A 13,937-nucleotide genomic window follows, 5' to 3' on the forward strand; every position below is an offset into this window, starting at 1 on the left:
TGGCAAACAAACTACATTAACCCAGAGTAATTTAATGGATAGATACTGAAATTGTCTTTCAAGCCCCACATTGCAAATGCACTTGGGCCTCAGCAACTGTCTAGAAACATGGTTTTCAAAACTGGCTGTCCTGGAGACTAATGTGGCAAGATTTTGAAAAATACTAGTGTGTGAGTTCCATACAGAGAGATTCTGGTTTAATTGCTACAGTATGGGGCTCAAAAACAAAGGACTGGGTCCAGCTCTAGTATTTCACAACAACCAAGTTAATTATCTCTCTCCATCTCTTACCTTTATATATTACATTTTTTATTGTTGTTGTTTGTTCATTAATTAAAGGCTGTTCTCTGCTTTGGATTTCACATCACAGAAAGTAGTCCCTGAACCCATGAACCAATTGACTGTGTATAGAAAAGGTGGTCATCTTGTAAAAGCATGAATGCTTTTGTAGTAACATGTAGACAAAGATTAAGGGTATGGTAGATCACCAGTTTCCAGAAAAACAGGTTCAGAGAAGGTAATATTAGTGTTCAGTGATAGAAAAACTATCTTGAATCTTTAACTTCTTATGTTGACATGTGAAACAGAACACTTCTATAAAACTTCTCTAATTACATTTTTGATTTGATAGGTAAACTGAATTTTTACTAATGAAACTCTTATGTTTAAGCTGACTAAATTGTACTTATTATTTTTAATGAATACATTTGTATCTTCTGCTATGCACATACAACCACCATTCTGTGCCAGGCATTACGCTCCTGATACTGTCTGACTGTTGAATAGCCTGATGAAGGGCATGGGGAGGCAGTAGAGGAGTGAGGAGGAGGGGATGTGGGAGTGTTAGGTGATGTTAAAGAGACATGATTTTCTTTTCTGATGACCTGGTACAGCATGGACCAAGCCCACATCTTTTCTAAAGTCAAAGAGTGAACCTGCTGATTTTTAAGCAAGAATTTCATCACCTTTGTTATTGATGTCTCTATGACTCTGAATCTAATCTCCTTCCACCTTATGTTCTTGAAACTAGTTCTTGTTTATTTTTTAACGCATCATTACAAATGCAGTCAAGATTTTACTTTTAAGGCTTCTGAAGATACAACCTGTCTAGTTAGGAAAAATTGATAATCTGGATTTCTTTGCTGCCACAAGAACTTTGTCCTCTATATCTCTTCATTCATCCCTCTGCTAACGGGCTTTGTCAAAGAAGGGAGGGCTTTAGCAGTATCCCTGTCACAATTGCAGCTTCCTGAGAACATTGGGAAAGTGCTCACCTTGGCTTCAGTGTGGCCTGTGCTGAGACATGGTAGCTGTAGTCATGTCCCAGGAGATTAGCACCCCCAGCAAGTCCCTGCTTCTCGAAACAACTGGGTTTCGCTATGATGAACAATATGCACTGGTAAAAAGAATCATAGCCCTTTGAAGATAACAACACTTTGAAACTTTGAGCAAGTCTGGCACACCTTCACTCACTCCTCCCTTCATCAATTTTTACTTAAGAAACGTCAACTGTATTTGAAGCATTTTTGTTTAAAAAGTCCGTGTTACTGACTTAATGTTTGTGTCCTTTCAACCCACCCAAATTCATATGTTGAAATTCTAACTCCTAATATGATGGTGTTAGGATCTGGGACCTTTGGGTGGTGATTAAGTCATGAGGGTGGAGCCGCACAAATGGGATTAGTGTCCTCATAAGAAGAGACAAGAAAACTTCTGCCTCTGTTCTCTGCCACGTGAGGATACAAAGAGGAGACAGGCATCTGTAAACCAGGAAGAGGACCTTCACCAAGAACCTGACCATGTTGGAATCCTGATCTTGGACTTCCAGCCTTAAGAGTTGTGAGAAATAAATGTTGGTTTTTTAAACCTCTCGGTCTATGGTACTGTATTATAGTAGTCCAGACTAAAACAGGTACCCATCCTATCTTTCCCCTCAAAACAGGATAATTGCTCTCTTCCACAAGCCGAGGAGCAAGGACAGCCAGTCCGAGTCCCAAAACTGAAGAACTTGGAGTCCGATGTTTGAGGGCAGAAAGCATCCAGCACAGGAGAAAGATGTGGACTGGGAGCCTAGGCCAGTCTAGCTTTTTCACGTTTTTCTGTATGCTTTATATTCGCTGGCAGCTGATTAGATGGTGCCAACCCAGATTAAGGGATGGTTTGCCTTTCCTAGCCCGCTGACTCAAATGTTAATCTCCTTTGGCAACACCCTCACAGACACACCCAGGATCAATACTTTGCATCCTTCAATCCAATCAAGTTGACACTCAGTATTAACCATCGCAATCACTTTTAGTAATCAGCACAATTCATATAGTCCAACCATTTGGTATATACACACACATACTGATTTGGTATATCTTAAATTAAATTTCTAACTCTATTTCTTAGCAAAAGTATCTTGGCACAGAAATAGTTGGGTAAATCTCACATGTTATTAAAAGGAATTAGTGAAAACATTTTCATTTAGGTTTATTAAAAAACAATAATTAATGATCACACACTGGCCTTTACAAACTCCTTTTGACATACTTATTTTTAATATTTATTAAGGGCAAGATGAGTAAACAAATTTTATCAAGTAAAGATGTGTAAACATAAATTGTGAGAAGTTAAATAAGTTTATGAGTTTGTTGAATGTTGTTGAATGAATTTATGAATGTTGTTGTAGAGATTCAACCTACATATTCTGACTTTAAGTCCAATGCCCTTTTCATTACATAATGTGATGTCCATTAAAATGAACAACACCTTAAATAGGAAACTGCTAATGTTCATGCAAAATAAACATAAATTTAAAAAAATAAAAAAGAGTCCATTAGCTTCATGCCCAGTATGATTCAGCCATCTTATGCAGCTGTGAAATAAATTGATGCCAACGTAATCCATGTTAGTAAATGTCTACTGTCCAAGAAAAGAAGGTCACATCTTTTTACTATATTCTGCAATGCCAACAACGTGTCTGGAATATCATTTAGTTCCTGGGCCTTGTCTTAAATGAAGTTGTAAAAGGTTAAAAATGTCTTAAAGAATGGCCATTCTAGCAAGAGAGCTTCATTTGAAAAACAGCTGAAACGGGGGATATGGACATGTTTAGCCCAGAAAAATAAAGATTCAGGAAGGAGGATGAGTGGGTTAGTTGTCATGAAGTACTTGAAGAACTATTCGAAAGTAACTTTGCATCTCAAAGTGTCAGAGCTAAGAACAAGGAATGTAATTTTTAGGTGAGGACAACAGTTTCCATCTAATATACTACTTTCTAACTATTAGAACTCTTCAGAAGCTTTAAAGGGCTACCTCATGCAGACACAAAGGGCTCCTGTGAAATATGTTGTACAGAAGGCTCCAGACTGCATGGTTCCCACCCAGCCTTCAGCAGTTTAACCAGAGAAGGGAAGAATGGAGGGGTTCCGTTTTTGGTGCAAGAGATCATACCCAATACCGTAATCATGGAAAGAGCTTGTCCACAAATGGTTATGATGATGTAGGTAAGTTATATCAATCATGAAATTTCACATTTGAGAGGTTGGTTAGTGTACATTTACCCTGTTTTTCTTTCTCCCTCTTCTTTTTAAGTAGTTGAAATTAGTATAACACATTTCATTATTTCAAAATACCCTTTGGTGTTCAAGAGATAGACTAAAAGGCAAAGGTTTCAGTTAATGTCTTCAGTTTGGAAGCTACATCTTTAAGGGAGAGAGTGACCTGGAGCTAAAATTGTAATTCTTATCCTGCAGCATTCAAGTAAGAATAGACAGCTGTCCCTTCACGACTCTCTCTGCTGAAACCCTTATGATGCTGACTAAAGCACATCTTCAGTTGCTCAACAGGTCAACTGGAACTGGGATTTTGTAGCACAGTTTTACATCTTTGCAAAGGCTTTATATTCTTTAGGTTGGATATTTTCACTCTTTGGGGTGGTTCTGTGAACAGAGAGTAGATGTTAGGTCCCCTGGATTTGGAGTCAGACAAGACCGGCTGTGTCCCTTGACATGTGTGTGCCCCTGTATATGTCCTCTTCTGGAATAGTAAAATATCAGTAATGTTTACTACACTCAGTTGTTTTGAGGATGGAGATAACCATATGTATGAAGAGTTTAGCACAATACATAGTACATATTAAGTGCTGGAAAAATATTGTGTTGATTTTTAAAATTATATGTATGCTGTTTGTTTCAACCAAGTGTGGATCCACAATCAAGGGTAGCTCTGTGAAGAGCCCATCTACAACTTCTTTGTACCCAGCCAAGACTTTTGGGATTGCTATTTTGCCAGCTGTCTACATTAAACTATGGTTTATTGAACAATATCATCATCACACAAAGTTCGTTGTTAAAAAAATGAAATAAATTCTTGTCACGAATGTTATCTGTTGGAATATAGAAATAACTTCATTTTAATTTGTGATTTTTAATTTTATTATTTTCTTTGAGATATGAGAAGGTGGAAATGAAGAGAGCACTGTGGAATTAAACCAACTTGTATGTATATGTCTATACTTATATGTGTGTTGGGGGCAGGGGGAGGGGTGTGTGTGTGTGTGTGTGTGTGTGTGTGCAGTTTTGGTTTCTGTAGCAGGAGGCTTTAGAAATGTGGTGACTGCAAGGTCACCCTGCCCTTCATCACTAACTCCTACATGTCTGCTAGTCCTAAGTAAAATGGATATTAATGCCCATGGGTGTCTGTGTGCAAGTGAGGCACTGTGTTCTATGGTGGCTATGGTCTGAGCAACTGATGTAGAACCATGGACTCAGACTGGATGAGACCCTGAAAGCCAGGATTCATATATTGAAGCCAAGAAGAAACTGAACCTTGCTGAAGAAACAGATCTTTCCTACAGAGCATAGGTGAATAGGAGTATTTGCATATTTGACTGCATCATGAGGAGTTTTCTTCAGGTATCTCTGAAAAGAACAGCTGGCTTGCTTGTTTTTATTCTATCATCAGTCTTTTCAGAGTAGAAACCAAAGTCCTCATAATGACCTGCATGATTTGGTGTCTCTGACCTCCTCTCCCATTCTTCTCTTATTCTCTTGCTTTTACTCCAGCCACACTAGCATCTTTCTGTTTCTTAAACTTCAAGACTACTCTCCTATCTCAGGATGTTTGCAATTATTGTACCCTCTTTCTCAAATAATATGCAACTTTCTCATTTAAAATGCATGTATTTATGAATGCATTTATTAAATTTATTTTCTGCTCCTCCCAACCAATATTATCTCCAATAGTTATAGAAAATAATAGAGTAAAAAAAGTCTACCCACAATGGAGACAACTTTAGAATTAAAAAAAAATTTAGTAAAAAATGTATTAGGCCTTCATGGAGACTAAAATATTAATAAATATTGTAAAATCTAGGGCATGTAGGCAATGCTTTTAGATGAGAATACCCAAGATTTTAAAAATCAATACATAGTAATTAACATATTATTTTAATCTGCAAAACCCTTAACTTTTAAAAAATTGGCTAAAAGGATCTTCAAATATATGGGGGAAAATACATGCCCAAGAATAGTTAAAAAATATTGGAAGTGTAATTTTACATATAAAATTTTATATTTTACACAGTAACAAGGCCACTGAATATTATTTTACAATGACTCAATACAAAAAATAATTTTGCAAACCATGTCCATTAGCTTTAAAAACTTAATTTCTTTGTCAGCAACTAGTGCTCTATACTCACAAATATATGAAAATTATCAAAAGTTTTGCTAATCCATGTTGCTATGACTAGGATATTTCCTGCTGTTACCTCTATTTCACATATAGTCCATAGCTCCATATAAGAATAATGGAGATTTATAGTGAGTAAATATGTAATATTAATGGTATGGAAAAATATCACAAACAAGATATGTTGTTTTGAAACCTCACCCTAAATATTAATTACTGATTTGTACCACACACCTCTATTCTTAATTCAAACATTTGTGTAATGAATAGCTACTTAAGGAGTGAAGAAAAAAGTTTTGCTAAACTATTTTTTAATTTTTCTGGTCTGACTTTCATAGTATTTCTTCCTTTCCTAATTATACTATGATAAATGTAAAATCTTAGAGAAATAGGACTAGTAGAAATGGGTTGGTCTAGAGACCCTAAAAATAAAAAATGAAAAATTATAGAGCATTTAAAAAGTAAGTCTGTTACTTCCAGCGAATATATATAGTTTGTTTTCAATGTTTGTATATCTTTTTTTCTGATTAAATGTATATTACCTTCTGAATGTAATGATTACTGGACTAATGTTACAAAAACAACAAAAAACAAAACAAAATCCTCCATTCATTTCCCACTCACTGAATTTAGTCGGCTGTTTCCTAACCTAACCCATTGACCTTGTTATGGTCACAATGAAAGTACTCAATATTTTTTCCTAGCGAGGCATAATGGTTCACACTTGTAATCTCAGCACTTTGGGAAGCCAAGGAGGGCAGATCACTTGAAGTCAGGAATTTGAGACCAGTCTGGGTAACATGGTGAAACTCCGTCTCTACTAAAATTACAAAAAAATTTAGCCAGGTGTGGTAGCTTGCACCTGTAGTCCCAGCTACTGGGGAAGGTGAGGCAAGATAATTCATTGAGCCTGGGAGGCGGAGGTTGCACCGAGCTGAGATCGCGCCACTGCACTCTAGCCTGAGCAACAGAGTGAGACTCTGTCTCAAAAAACACAACAAAACAAAACACTCAATATATTTCCTGATTGTGAAAATGATTTGTGAAAATTCAAACATCACAGAAAAGAGGGAGTTGTTCTGCCAGGTGAAAACGCACACACTTGAACCTTTCCTTGGATATAGAACATGAGAGAAAGTTCAGTTTATTCTTAATTTCAAGATTGTATTTGTCAAATACAAAACATACAAGCCCATTCTGGCAGTATGTGAAAGTTGGACGTGACAATCTGGTCTAGTAGGCTCCATTTCAATTAACCACTCTGTACCAGCGTATTGTGCCAACCGTTGGGTCCTGGGCAGACGGATGTTGCATTTGTGGATTGAGAACATGCATGAGAAACTATCTGCTTCCTTCTATGCCCCTTCTCTTTTGTCCTGGCTGTCCCTCCGTCCCTTCTATCCCTTTGAAATGCCTGCCTCCTGTATCCTGAACTTGTTCCCTTTTTTTTGTTTTCCTCCCCTTAGCCAAAATTAAGGCCTGTCTCTCCCATCCAAAGTAATTCATCTTTGTATCCACTTCTCCCTACATTCAAAATTTCATCTTATTTCTTCTCTTCTTCCCTACCAAGATTATTATTGTATTTAATTTCCCATTCATTTCTCAGCTATTTACAATCTGGCTTGCTTTCTTATTTTTCTGTGGAAGTGATTCTGACATAGTTCTCCAGTGACCTCTAAATTTCCAACTCAGTGGAAACAATTCAGACTTTATTTTACTCTCCCTGGCTCTCTGTTCCCTGACATCATACTCTTCTGGTTCTCATGTTTTTGGAATTCTTTGCCTCTTTCATGACATCTTTTCTACACAACCCTTAAATGTTCATGTTCTCCAGGATGCATTACTTGCAAACCCCTACTGGATAATCTAATCTTTTTAAAAGTTTTCAGTGATTACCCAGACACTAAAAATTCCCAAACCTCTCGTTCCTACATATATGTCTGTCCTCAGCTACAGACTGACAAATGCAACCAGCTACTGGACATTTCCATCTGGTTATCACATGACATTCTAAATTCAACAGTGTCAGAAGCAAAGTGATTGTATCCCAGATATATTAATGTATGTTCTTTGTCTTGATTGACAGCACTGTAATCCACTTAGCTGGAAACCAGGATTCTTCCCCCAAACTTCTCTGTATTTTACTAACCACTTCTAATCAATTCTTATATATGTATAAATTTTGTCTCCCAAATATTTCTCAAATTATTTTCCTCTTTTATCGTCTTCATACCACTAAGGTATTTAAACTGTCTTCATCTTATAGACAGTCATAATGATATAATCAAAATACAATTCTAATCACTTAGTATCCTGAATAAATCCTTCAGTGTCTCACCGGCACCTACAGGATAAAGCCCAACCTCTCAGAATGTATATGTGGCCCCTCTGCTTGTCTGTCACCTTCTCTCTCATCATTTCCTAACACTGTGTTCATCAAAACCCAGTTGCTAGCAAATGCTCCATGCCCCATGCTATTTGTCATATCTCTTTCTTTGCTCACGTCATCTCCTCTTTCTGGAATCCCCTTCTACTTGTAGTCCCTATTTCTGCCCTTTACTTGTGTAACTCCTATTATACGACTTGACTTAGGTCTTGCTGCCAAAGCTTTTCTGGCCCTTTCTTTTTTGCTATCTGATAGGGTTTGGCTGTATCCCCACCCAAATCTCATTTTGAATTCCCACGTGTTGTGGGAAGGGCCTGGTGGGAGGTAATTGAATCATGGAGGCAGTTTTTCCCGTGCTTTTCTCATGACAGTGAATAAGTCTTATAAGGAGGAGTTTTATAACTTTATACGTAGAGTTTCCCAGGACAAGCACACTCTCTCTTTTTTTAGCCTGCCACCATCCACCTAAGATGTGACTTGCTCTTCCTTGCCTTCCGCCATGATTGTGAGGCCTTCTCAGCCACGTGGAACTGTGATTCCAATTAAACCCCTTTTTTTTGTAAATTGTCCAGTCTCAGTATGTCTTTATCAGCCATGTGAAAACAGACTAATAAATACACTATCTTTACTTCATCCCATTGGGTTAAATAATATTTCTATGGGTTCACCAGTGGCTCTCCCTATCATCATTCTCACATGGTATGTACAGTCAGCTTTGTGGGTATATGTATGTGTTTATCTTCCCTATAAACTATAGTAAAGACTACATCTATGTTGGCACCTATAAAACCCCAGTTCTTAGCATAGTAGCTGAGACATAGTGGTTGAATTCAATATATAACTTTTTCTTTTTGAAAATAAAGATAAGGTCTCACTGTGTTGCCCAGACTGGTCTTGAACTCCTGGCCTCAAGTGATCCTCCTACCTCGGCCTCTCAAAGTGCTGAGATTACAGGCATGAGCAATCATGCACAGCCTGAATACCTATCTTGGATGGACAAATGCATTGCATCTTTTACTAGAATTCTAGAAGATTCACTTAGTGAGTGTTAATTAAATAAAAAGTAGCAGCACAGACATTGTTGCCAAGGACATATTGTTTGTTTCATTTTTCTAATTTTCACCTTGTTTTAATTATATTAAAATCTAAGAACATTTTTAATTACATCCTGAAAGCTATCAATCACTAAACAGATATTTCTTAAATTAAATCTTTCAATGGCAATTGGTATAGTATTTGTTTTTTCCATTACTATTGTACACATTCGAAGAGGAAGATAAAGCTATTGTTTTATTTAATCATGTTTATACATTCCTATCCTTTGCACTAAGGGGGTTTTCAACAAAATTAGAATGTTTTTGGATATAGGAACAAATAAGTTAAATGTTATTACATCTACCCCTAAATTAGCCATGAGCCAGACATGGTCTAATAATATCCATTAGATGTTTATTTTACATTTTAATATTTATTTTGTTATGCTAGATGTAAGCCAAGCCTTAAGTGATTAATTTAAATGACTGGATAAATCGAGATGTGACTGAGCTTCATATTGGTAAAAGAAAACAAAGATGTATTGTCAACATACATAGAAAAATAATTATAAAACAAGAATACTTTTCAATAAAGATTTAAAGAAAAGCCTGACATGGTGGCTCACACCTATAATCTCAGTGCTTTGGGAGTCTGAGGCAGAAGTATCACCTGAGACCAGGAGTTTGAGATCAGCCTAGGCAATGGAGGGAGACCCGTTTCTCTCTCTAAAAAAAAAAAAAAAAAAAAAAAAAAAAAAAAAAGTTAAAAATTAGCCAGACAGGGTTACGCATGTCTGTAGTCCCAGTTACTTGGGATGCTAAGACAGGAGGATTGCTTTAGCCCAGGAGTTTGAGGTTTTAGTGAGCTATGATTGCTATGATTGCACCACTGTACCCTGGCTTGAGAGACAGACTGAGACCTTGTCTCTAAAAAAATAAAAAAATTAAAAAAAAGATTTAAAGAAAATATTTTATAGGAATCCTATTAATAAGTTCATAAGATATAATACTTTGGAATTGCCTTTTATATTCCTGGCAACTCCAAATACCTCAGAATAGAAAATAAGTTTACATTCTCATACCATAGGGTGCTGTTCAGATCGAGTAAACTAATTTAATCCCTCTGTCACTTTCTCAAATCTATGATCTCTTAATCTCACAACTTTTGACTGCTAATAGTCATGGCTGAGATTTGTATTCAGCTTCTCACTTCTATATATACACAAAGATTTTGAGTTTAAAGGTCTTGAGACTACTAGGTTCACAGATTACTGCCACATTCTGTCTTCTTGATTTATCATTTATCTCAACTAACCATATACTTGTGAAAAATAACAGCTTTATTGATACATAATTTATATAGTATAAAGTTCACCTTTTCACACTGTAAATATAGTGTTTTTTGTTCTATTCACAGAATTGTGCAAGCTTTACCATTGAGTAATAATAACTGGCCCAAGACACACAATAGTCTGGCTGTCATCCCAGACCATTCCAACTCTTATGTTCCTGGCCTGCTAATTCTTAAATTCCATCTCCATCTGTTTCCTGACTTTTGATCCTTTATTTTTCATTTTACACTTGCTTCTGCCCTGGAGACTTGGCGTTTTTCTCTTGTCTCTAATTAATGACAGTCTTTTAAGGACTTTGACTTAGAATTGTTCAACAGAGCTTTCATTTTGGTCACCTCTGGAAGTTCTTCTGCCTTACTTGTTCTCTAAGAATCTACCCATGGATATTGTCACTCTAGCCAGATGATTGTTTTCCTATCAGGAAGTCATTCAAACATTTTGCTTCCAATTTTTGTTTCTTTGGACTCAGTCCTCCTGATGAAGCTATAGACACACGGATGAACTCAGATTCTCTCTTGAAGATGAAGGAAAAGTAGAGGTCTTGTTTAGGAGAAATTTAGGGCATGTCCTCAGGAATTGGGAATTACTGCAAAGCCAAGTAAATTAAGATATATGGTATATTGCAGTAGGGTACAGATAATTTGCCTGGGACTCCTGATTCTAGATTGCCTGGTGATTCTCAGCATAGACAAACAAGTCATAGAATTCATATTGGAAATGGGAGAATGTGTGTGAGGGAGCATTTGTAGGTGCCACTTTGATACAGACATTGCTAGCATTGAAAGGACAATGTACAGAGATATTAGGCCTCCTGCAATACATAGAACAGTCCTGCACAAAAAGTGTGTTGGTGACTTTCATGATTTTGAATGCCTAATGGGTGACATGGAAAAATATGTCATCAACTGTCATCTGATAGATTTAAGATTATTGGTTTATCCCATCAACTCCTTGCATTTCTGTTGCCTTTGGCCTTATCCTACCCTAACCAGTGACTTGGGTCACAACCTTGGCTCTGCTTACCTGGAGATACCTTGCACAACAGCCTGGCTCCCAGTGAAGAGATTCTTCCCTTTCCCTGCCTCAGGAAAGAACTGGTTATTTGGCCCAGAATGGCTATGTTTGGACGGCATTCTTAGCACTAGGAAAGGGTTCCTGAACCAATATGTGAGTTTCAATACAGCTAGAGGGTAAGAAAATGGACTCTGGCCCCAGGATATCTAGATTTGAACTTGAGCTTTGCAACTCTCTAATGGGGAGATGACTTCCAGGAAGTTATCAAACTCCCTTTTGCCTCAATTTCTTCCACAGTCAAAAGGGTGTAATATTAGTACCTGTCCTAGAGGTTTGTTATGGAATTAAATGTGTCAATAAATAAAAAGTGCTTGTGAGAGACTCTGCAAGTCATATGTTAGCTTCCCCTCCACCCTCAAGACACCTGCATCACTGATGATTTATCTTGGAATAGGAAAGTCAAATGATAATTAATGCTGATCACTAGATTTGTGATCTTGGTAATTTCACCTCACTCATCTTTATGTTTCTCTCTGGTAAATAAGATCAAGAATTCCTTGAGGACATTGTGCTAAGCGTAATAAGCCAGTGACAGAAGGTCAATGACCTGATTCCACTTATATGAGGTAACTAAAATAGTCAACTCATAGAAGCAGAGATTAGAATGGTTGCCAGGGGCTAGATGGAGGGGGAAATAAGGAGTTGCTATTCAATGGGTATAACGTTTCAATTTTGTAAGATGGATATTAGATCTGCTGTACAAAATTGTGCTTAAAGTTAACAATACTGTATTAAAACTTACAAATTTGTTTAGAAGGTAGATCTCATTAACTGTTCTTGCCACAGTTTCTTTTTTTTTAAAGCTACAATTTTTCTTCAGTTATTCCACAATGACTTACTAAGATTTCTCTTCCAAAGACCGATAGCAGCACACAGCAGCAAGCATCACATAATGTAGGTAAGAACTCACAGGCAGAGGGTCAGCAGGAATGAGGGTCTCTTGTTTTTGTAATATGCTAGAGAGATGTGATTGGACCATGGAGCTGGGTCCTGGCAGAGATATTCTGCCCCTTGCTGTTTTTTGTTTTTGTTTTTGTTTTTGTTTTGTTTTTTTGTTTTTTTGTTTTTGATGAAAGAAGCATAACAATGATCTTGCTCAGGGAAATAGACACTTTCAGTTTTGGGGCCAGTTTCTTAAAAATGTACTTTAAAAAGCCAGTTCTCCAGCACTGGAAGACAATGAAAAAAGTTGCCAAGCCACTCAGAGAGAGAGCTTCACAGTCCAAAATTAGCACTCTTGCTTTTCTATATAAGACTGAAAGACAAAATACAAATAAATGAATCTTTAAAATTATTAAGCATGGTGTAATTTAAATGGATCTACCTATGAGTATCAGAAAGTAATTTTGAATGATTATAATGAAGAATACAATATACAGTATATACAATGCATTATATTATGTTCTTAATCCTAAATTTATAACTTTTACTTAAATATTAAAAACATCTAAAAATATTTTAAATCATAAATCAAACTTTTGATTAGTAGCTCACAACTGAGAATGAGGTAAAATTGATAGCCAAGGGGGCAAGAAAAAATACTCCAAAAGACTGTTTTAATTAGTATACAGTTGTCCCTTGGTATCCATGGGTGATTGGTTCCAGAATCCCTACCAAAATCTATGGATGCTCAAGTTCCTCATATAAAAAAGGTGTAGCATAATAAGTTCTCATCATCATTGGTAAGATCTTGGAAACTGCAACTTTAAGTAAAACAATGTATAACAAAATCAATTTAATCATAGGCTAATTGATATAAATAAGAATTAAGTTATTATGGCATATTTCTTGTCACAAAAACATCACCAGACTTCTAACTAAAGACCAAAACACTTCTAATATTCAACAGTGAAATAATTGTGAGCTATATATACCTTTAAGAAAGGCTCAAAAAAAAAATCAGATAAATGCTTATCCAATTATTCTAGTTCAGGATCCTGAGTAGCTGGAGCATATCCCAGCAGTCCAGGGCCAAGGATGACACCATTCCATTGCTGGGAGCCATTAGGCACACACACCCACACTCACTTAGACTGGGACCATTTAGACATGCCAGTTAAACTAACATGCACATCTTTGGAAAGTGAGAGGAAATCAGAATACCTGGAGAAAACCCACACAGACATGGAGAGAACGTGCAAACTCAACACAGACGTGGTCCAGGCCAAGAATTGATTTTTTTTTTTCTCTTCAATGTTATAACAAAACAACATTCATGCTGTACTCGCACACCCTCCCATGTACTTTAAATCACCTCTAGATTATTTATAATGCCTAATACAATTTAAATGCCATATAAATAGTTGTATTACTGTATTAATTAGGGAATCATGACAAAAAATCTACATGTTCAGTACAAACTCAATCATCCATTTTAATTTTTCTGATTATTTTCTATCCATGGTTGGTTGAATC

This window comes from Macaca thibetana, chromosome 2 (assembly GCF_024542745.1).
Source record: "Macaca thibetana thibetana isolate TM-01 chromosome 2, ASM2454274v1, whole genome shotgun sequence".
NCBI lineage: Eukaryota > Metazoa > Chordata > Mammalia > Primates > Cercopithecidae > Macaca > Macaca thibetana.